Source organism: Felis catus, chromosome C2 (genome assembly GCF_018350175.1).
Source record: "Felis catus isolate Fca126 chromosome C2, F.catus_Fca126_mat1.0, whole genome shotgun sequence".
Lineage (NCBI taxonomy): Eukaryota > Metazoa > Chordata > Mammalia > Carnivora > Felidae > Felis > Felis catus.
Window position 1 is genome coordinate 19,565,477 of NC_058376.1, and position 8,350 is coordinate 19,573,826.

Below are 8,350 nucleotides of genomic sequence, written 5' to 3' on the forward strand. Positions count from 1 at the left end.
CCCCAAGTGTCTGAGTCTTGAGCTCAGCTCAAGGTTGTGAGTTCAAGACCTGCACTGGGCTCCGTGCTGTGCCTGAAGCCTACTAAAAAAAATAATAAAAATAAATACATAAGATAAGGTTTGGAGAATTATATATGTTTATTAATATCTGTTATGATAGTTGTGTTTATAAATGCTTAGGTTCTAGCCTTTCCTGGAAAAAAAAAGACACCCACTCTTTTTTACCTAGTATAAATAATAAATTATTGAAAGGTTTTTTGAGGGAAACAAGATTTCAGGACAGAGGGATAGGAGAGAGAGAGAGATGTTAGAGCAGGCAGTTAGGTTTTAATAGGCTTCTGGAGGCCAGCGAAGAGGAAATCATGGCCAGGTATTTGGGAAAGTTAGAGGTCTGTCCGGCCCCACTCCAAAAACAAAGCTGCAAAAAGCCAGATTGAATGGGACAGGCTAAAGGGAAAGGAGACTGGAAACGCTGACCAAGTAAGGAAGAAAAGATGTGAAATGCTGCTCCCCCAAAAGTCCCCTCCCCAGGTAATAAATATTACCTAGTTAACAGCTGTCAATAAAAGATAGAAACTCCAACCCCAGAATGTGCAGCTCTCCCTTGAGCTTGTCTCTGTCACGTCTGGAGAGTGTACTCTCACTTTAATAAACATTTTTACTTGTACCACTCTACCGTTGTTTCTGGTCTGTCCTAATTCTTTCTCAAGACCAGACCAAGAGCCTCCAGCAACATCTTGGGGACAGGCTGGGTGGATCTCCCCAGCCCGCCCAGCCCGCCCAGCAACAGAGAGGTTGAAAAGAAATCTTTATCACCAAGGAGGGAGGCCAAGGGATTGAGTCATTATTTTAGTCACTCAAAATATGGCTTTATTGATCCTCAAGTAAGCAACTGGGAAATTCACTTGCTTATAGCTGTATTCATGAAGTCTTGGAAGATACACATTGGACATTCTAATGTCCCTCCCTTGTGTGTGTTCTCAAAAGGAGGTTATAGAAAATGAGTAAAAAGGACGTAATGTGTTGATTTACATGGAAAGTGAGAATCCTGCCAAAACCCGCCCTTAAACATCTACCAACAGAGCTCGTGGGTTTTTTGAAAAATAAGGAGTCATGCTGTTAACTCAAATGCCAACCTCAAGTTCCTTGTGCTTTCTCAGCTTCCAGGAGAGACTGGTACCCACACAGTTGGCTTTTGGGTCTTACAGGTGCTCAGATGAATGCCGTGCTCTCTAGACCTAGGAGTTTCGTGCTGTGCTCTCTCAATTCCTTTGAAATCAGTTTCTGCCTCAAACAACACACAGCTCCTTTCCTGAAGTATTGCCCCAATTTTTTATCCTCTCTCCACCTGACTATAAGCCCGTGTTCACAAAAACCGACTCCCACTTCCTCCGTGGTGTCGACTTCTTCATTTTGCCGTGTTTTATATTCCACAATAAATCTATTAATCCTGTTAGCATCAAGGAGAAAAAAATGCTCTCTGCAGTCAGCCAACCCTGTGCCTACAGATTATAAGCAAAGGGTACAATTTTTTGATTTCCACTGGGCAGGGTCAAGCATATCGGTATTTCTGAATGAGTGAAAACCACAGGTGTAACGTTAAAAGAAACAGTTATGTTTCTTATCCATATCCGTTTGTCACCTAAAGTTATTTTAGGATGTGCATTTTTGAAATGAAGAGTGGCAAAACAAACCTTTTCTTTTGCAAACAAAACAAAACAAAACAAACCAGTCTTTTTCACTCAACACAATACATGGAAGTTTTTATTTTCTGATCTCTCTCTTACCTCTGGCCTCATGCACTCGAACATCATTGATGTTATCATCTTTGCTCTTTTGTCTAGAAGAAGCTTTATGACATGCCTATGGACAAGAATGAACAATAAAATGAAGGCTGATAAACACACTTACAGTATTGAATAAAGCAGGCCAAAATCTCTATTTTTACAGTTTATAAGAACTTCCAAATGGTCAAAAACTAAAATCATTGTAGCATTAATTTAATTTCTTCAATCATAAGAAAGATGTGCATTCAAGTCCGTACTACCGAGATATTTTGGGGTGTTTCCCATGAACAGAGATGTTATGGAGATAGCAGGTAAAATAAAACAAAAGCTGAACAGAGAAGTTCAAAACCATGTATTTGAGTCCATGCTAACAAAGATTACACAGACTTCCATGACAGCAGTGTCCATGTGAGAAGTGTTTTACTGAATTTGCACCTTTAAATAGACCCACTCTATATGTCTTCATAAATTAGTGAGATGGCTTCTTTTAATAAATTTTTTTTAATGTTTATGTATTTTTGAGAGAGAGAGACAGACAGACAGAGTGTGAGTGGGGGAGGTGTAGAGAGAGAAGGAGGCACAGAATCTGAAGCAGGCTCCAGACTCTGAGCTGTCAGCACAGAGGCGGATGCAGGGCTTGAACTCACCAACTGTGAGATTATGACCTGCACCGAAATTGGACTCCTAACCGATTGAGCTACCCAGGCACCCCAATTAATGAGATGATTTTATTGGCAGACAATTTTGCCTTGATCTCTCACATTCTGCAGGCCTGACTTTCTTTTTTCTTTAAAAAAAAATAATGCTTTTATTTATTTTTGAGAGAAAGAAAGACAGACCTTGAACGGGGAAGGGGCAGAGAGAGAGAGGGAGGCACGGGAGTCTGAAGCAGGCTCCAGGCTCTGAGCTGTTGGCACAGAGTCGGAAGCAGGGCTAGAATTCATGAACGGTGCGATCGTGACCTGAGCTGAAGTCTGACTCTTAACCGACTGAGCCACCCACGCGCCCTAGGCCTGACTTTCTGAACAGAAGCTCTGTCGGCCATTTTCCTCCAGACTGTCTTTTTGGGATGCTGGTGTAAGCAAGTAGACTTGAAAGGAGGGCTGCTCTTCTCCCTGGAGCAGATTTGAATTCCAGAGTGACGAAGGTACTGTCTCTTTCTCTGGAGAGGAGGTTGTGCAAGTTTGCTGGAAGTACCTGTATAAGACCCGGGGCTCCCTAATATCAGTGTCCATTTAGAGTTCGTGCCAGTGTGTGTGTGGGGGGTGCTGCCTGACTCTCGTCGTGTTGCTCTGTGGGACCCGGGGCTCAGAGAACAAGGGCAAGGTGTCACTCTGGTCTGTGTTATAGCTGTGTGTAATAAACTGTTTTCTTGCTCTGACCCAGAAAACTCATGTCTTTCTGCCAGTATCTATGAAACTGGGACGAGCTAAGTTGTTCGCTTGCAAGTAAGGTAAAATCTGAGACATTGCTCCTGAGGTGACAAGTTTATTTGAACTTTAGGAAATGCTTGACAATTTTCCTTGGCTGGATTATATTTGGTCATTGTTTTTAGAGAAACTGTTGTTTTTTGTATCAAGATACCTTATCTGATTTCATGATTCATATATATTCAAGGTAGAAATTTAGAGAGGTTCTAAAATATATATGTACATATATTTGTCCCTAAGGATGTCCATTTTTCTACCAGTTAGAGAAATTCATCTGTAATATTCTCTGTATATTCTTAGGTGTGGCCATCCCTGTATGTACATGCACACATATTCACATATAGAAATAGAATTTTATAACTAGGGACTATAATGTGTATATATACATGTATATCTATATCTATACATTATATATATATATATATATGTGCATATATATATTATATATATGTGTGTATATATATAATGTATATATACTGTTATATTTTCTCCTCTAATTCTAGAATCCCATGTGTGTCGTCATCTTCTTTTTTTTTAATGTTTATTATTTTTGAGAGAGAGAGAGAGAGAGAGAGAGAGAGAGAGAGAGAGAGAGAGAAAGAAAGAGCATGAGATGGGGAGGGACAGAGAGAGAGAGATACACACAGAATCCGAAGAGAGTCCAAGCTCCAAGCTGTCAGCACAGAGCCTGGCGTGGGACTTGAACCCACGGAAGGCAAGATCATGACCTGAGCTGGAGTTGGAAGCTTAACTGACTGAGCCCACCAGGCACCCCCCATGTGTGTCTTCTTAACTTGAAATTTTGTTTGATAATTATCGTTATTGGGTTGTAAAAGATTCCACTTTGGTTTTAGTTTATTTTTCTTATTATCTCCTTTGTCTCATCCTCCCTCCCTATTCCCACAAATTAAGTTAACACAGACAGGATGTCGATCTAATCTGTACAACCTCCTAAAAAGTTTCTATGTATTATTTTGTGGTACTCTCAGGAACTCAAAGAGAATATTGTTAGTCTACCTTTTCTTTTCTATTTTCCGATCATATTCTATGATATGATTCATATCATCTTTCGAAAAACCTTCCCCACCCTAAGATAAAATATATATTATTTTTCATTGCTTTAAATATTTACACTTAACAAAATTCCATCTAATGAGGTAGCTGTCTGATATTTCTAGTAATGATGATATTTAACATTCATTGTACACTCACTATGGTCAAGTGCTTTTCTAAGTACTTGTGTATGTATATAGAATGTCATTAAACTCTGTCAATATCTTCAGCTGGTAGATTATATTGCTCATTTTAAAGATGCATTAACGGAAGCAGAATGACTTATAATAATTTTCCAAAATCACTGAGCAAGTAGATTGCAAAGCTAGGACTTCCATTGTACAGTCCGACTTCAAAACCCACTCCGGATGACAGATTGTTCTGTCTTGGAGAGTTACCCAAGTGTCTTATAACTATTTCTTGAATAATTGGTTACTTGTTCCATAACTGAAATGTTCTTTTTTATGATGTGCTTAGTTCAAACTTAGACTTGGGTCTGTTTCCGGGCCTTTAAAAATCTGGCTACTTGTCTTGTTCCTCACCAAGCAGCTTCATGAGGGAACAGCCAGCTTATCCCTTCCACCAGGGTTTATTTAATGTATATTTCTTAAGGGTCATATATATTTGTAATACATACACTTTATTTAGGAGATGCCAATAATCCAGGAGAACAAATGGATATGGAAGGAAAAGTATCAGTATAGTCACTCACCAGTGTGTCATGTTCAAACACTAGAATTGCTGGGTAGGAGACTGGATTATAGCCCATCCCAGTGTCGGGACTGATGGTAGGATATCCTTAAGCTAACTAAGTAGGAGGTAAAGTAGGTTACTGAAGTAACCACTTTAGTCTGTTCAGACTGCTGTGGCAAACTACCATAGACTGGGTAGCTTATAAGCAACAGATATTTAGTTCTCACATTCCAGAGGCTGGAAGTCCAATGTCAAGGCAATGGCCAATTTGGTGTCTAGAAAGAACCTGCTTCCTGGATCATAAAGGGTTGTGTTCTCACTGTGTCCTCACATTGCAGAAGGGATGAGGGGACTCTCTAGGGTCTTTTTTAGAAGGCCACTCATGCCATTTATAAGGGTTCCACTCTGAGGAACAAATCACCTTCCATATGGCCCCATTTTCCAACACCATCACCTTGGGTGTTAGGATTTAACATATGACATTTGTGGGGGATGGAGCATATACACTCAATCTGTAGCAGCCCAGTGTATAGCAGAGGAGGGGTACAGATTCCATCCACAGGGCTAACAGAATGTTTTCCAAGACCATCCTTGTTGGGAAATCATTACAAGGAATGATGAAAAATCTTTATTTAGGTTTTTATGCTTGTATCATATATTATCTTTAATTAGGACAAATGGTCAGGACACTCTTCTCCTCCCTCATCTTCTTGTGACCATTAAACATAGAGATTCCTCTTGCCAACCTTGGCACATATGTGTGACTGAAGCGACGGTCTTCTTAACTCCCCATCCAGCATTTGATCCACTGGCAGCCTCCCTAAATTTAGGTCAGGAGATGGCTGTAGAACTTGGCAAGAATATTGCACGCCTGCCATTCTCCAGAGCTGCAACATCCCCCCTTTATATTTAGAAGCTCTTTTACTGTTAATTTGTTTATGTAGCACTTTCTGGGATTGTTTATCTTTATAGCGGTGTGTAGTATGAGGCTGAAAGGTTTAGGAAAAAAATGATTTTATTTCTCAAGCTGTAAATAAGTATGTGTATATATATATTAAAAATTCAAGAGTCTTATATAAACTTTACAAATTATTTCCAATAATTATTTACTAATTTTCAAACTGATCATTGTTAACAACTGTGCTATCACTGAAATAATGACTTAAAAGTTTCAGATTCTGATGGAGGAAAAAAAATATAATATATTTCTGATTTTTTACATGCACTTTGCAGTGCATGACCTAAAATTGTTTCGATATTTTTATATGATATGGAACATTGCTAACTAATTTATTATATTTTGCCAAGGAACATCCTTAAATTTTTTATCACTCACTGGAATTTGCATGAGCGATATGAAATGATTCATAAAAGATACCTTCTAACAAAACTTCTATCATTTTTCTGTTGTTAGGCTATAACAAAGGCTTTCTGCAATGGTTTCATCCCTCTGGCATACCAGGGAGAATCGTGCTGGCCTGATGTCACACACAGTCACAACCCCACTAACTTACATGCATTGTGTTTAATTTGACTCTACTTGTGCTAGACAGCAAGCAAAGTTAGTATTTAGACTGTGGGCCATTGATAGGGGTGTTAGGGTACATACAGATTCCTCTCTCTACATTGTGTCCCAGATCTATCGACAAGTTCACTGTCTCCAGAATCTACCCCCTCCTCCCAACACACACACACCACACAGAGTTGTGGGCACATAGCACAAAAGTTATAAGTCACATTGCTTAATACTGTCAATAACATGAATTAGGTTTTGAAGATTAAGTCAAGAGTAATATTTCTCCTTGAAAAGTTTGAAGATAAATCATCTTTTTTTTCTTCTTTTTTGTATTTCATGTTAATTTTAAGACCTGAATTGTTTATGGTAAAATTGAGAATTAGTCATTTAGTTAAGTATACTATTGATGCTATTTTCTTCTTTCCAAGAGATATAATTTTTGAAAATTGTTGCTTTCAAGACAATTCAGTTGGGAACTGCTACAGATAATTTGTCTTCTTTAAGAATCAGTCTGAAACATCATATATGTTGCTAATATATACTGTTTTCCACATGGTTTCCTCACTGGAAAATATTGTGTTATCCAAGTTTAAAAGCGACTACAACATCTGCATGTCTGTTTCTTAAAAAGCAACAATTAAAAGTTATAACTTATTTAAAAATTTTAAAGTGCATTCCAAATTTTCTATCTTTTAATAAATGTATTGAGGTTTGAGGTAAGAGGGTCTAAAGTGATGCACCCTTTTTATAGGTGAAGATACTGGCTCAGAGATGATGTGTCACAATTAAAGCCACACAGGCTCGTTGGGTCCTCTCATGATTCTGAAACCACTGTGTTTTAAAGTCAGTGCTTAATTTTTCACATACAAATTTTAACTACCTTTTTTATAGATATTGAATATAGCTGTTTTTAGGTTTTAATATATTCTCTGAATTAAGAAAAGCAATATATTTTTGTACCATATAATATATTTTTGTACTATCTTTCAATAATTTTCTTCTTACACCTCACCCCTTTGGAAACATCCAGGAACATCTACTAACATTCAGAGAGCAAACTAGTCATGGCAGGAGCATAGTATAATGATGACTTCCTGACCCTGATTGTCATGAAAGTCCATCAGACTCAATGAAATCTAAACTGAATAATTTCATAGTCCTCTCCATTTCAAAGATAATACTGCAATTCATCATGTTGCCCAAGTCAAGAGCCTTGGAGAAGAGAGAGGGTTGTGTTTGGTGAGGGAAGGATGTGAGGATTTTGAGATGCTGGAAATATTGTGTATGGTGCCCTACACCATAGTGGATTCATGACATTATACATTTGTCAAAACCTACAGTACTTTACACAATGAAGGGTAAATCTAATACAAGCAAATTAAAAAAGAAAAAAAAAGGCAGCCAACCAGAAAGTCAGGGAGTACTGGGAAGGGATGAAGACTGTGACAACAGGATTAACTGTATTGCAATTACATGAAACATCTTCACTGAAGATAGTGGGGGATAAAGGTACTGACCTAGGTAACATTGGAAAGTGATGTTTTGACTGGAAACTGTAAGACTAAAGAAAAAAGGAACTATATATAAACACCCTACTCTATTTGGTAGAGTTGTTTCTCACCAAGGTACAAGTTAATAATTCTGAAACAGTGGTACATAAATCCTGGGATTAAACAAGGATGATGGGTGCCAGATGGAGAGTAAATGGATGACAGATGGAAAGAGAAATTGCAGATTAGCCAGAGGGAGGGTAGAATAAACATGCGGTGCTAAATTAGAGTCTCAGATATCAGCGTGAATTCAAGGTTAGCTTAATATATATTCAGATGGATAGATACATAAGTATAGATGAGTATATATACATGGATTAG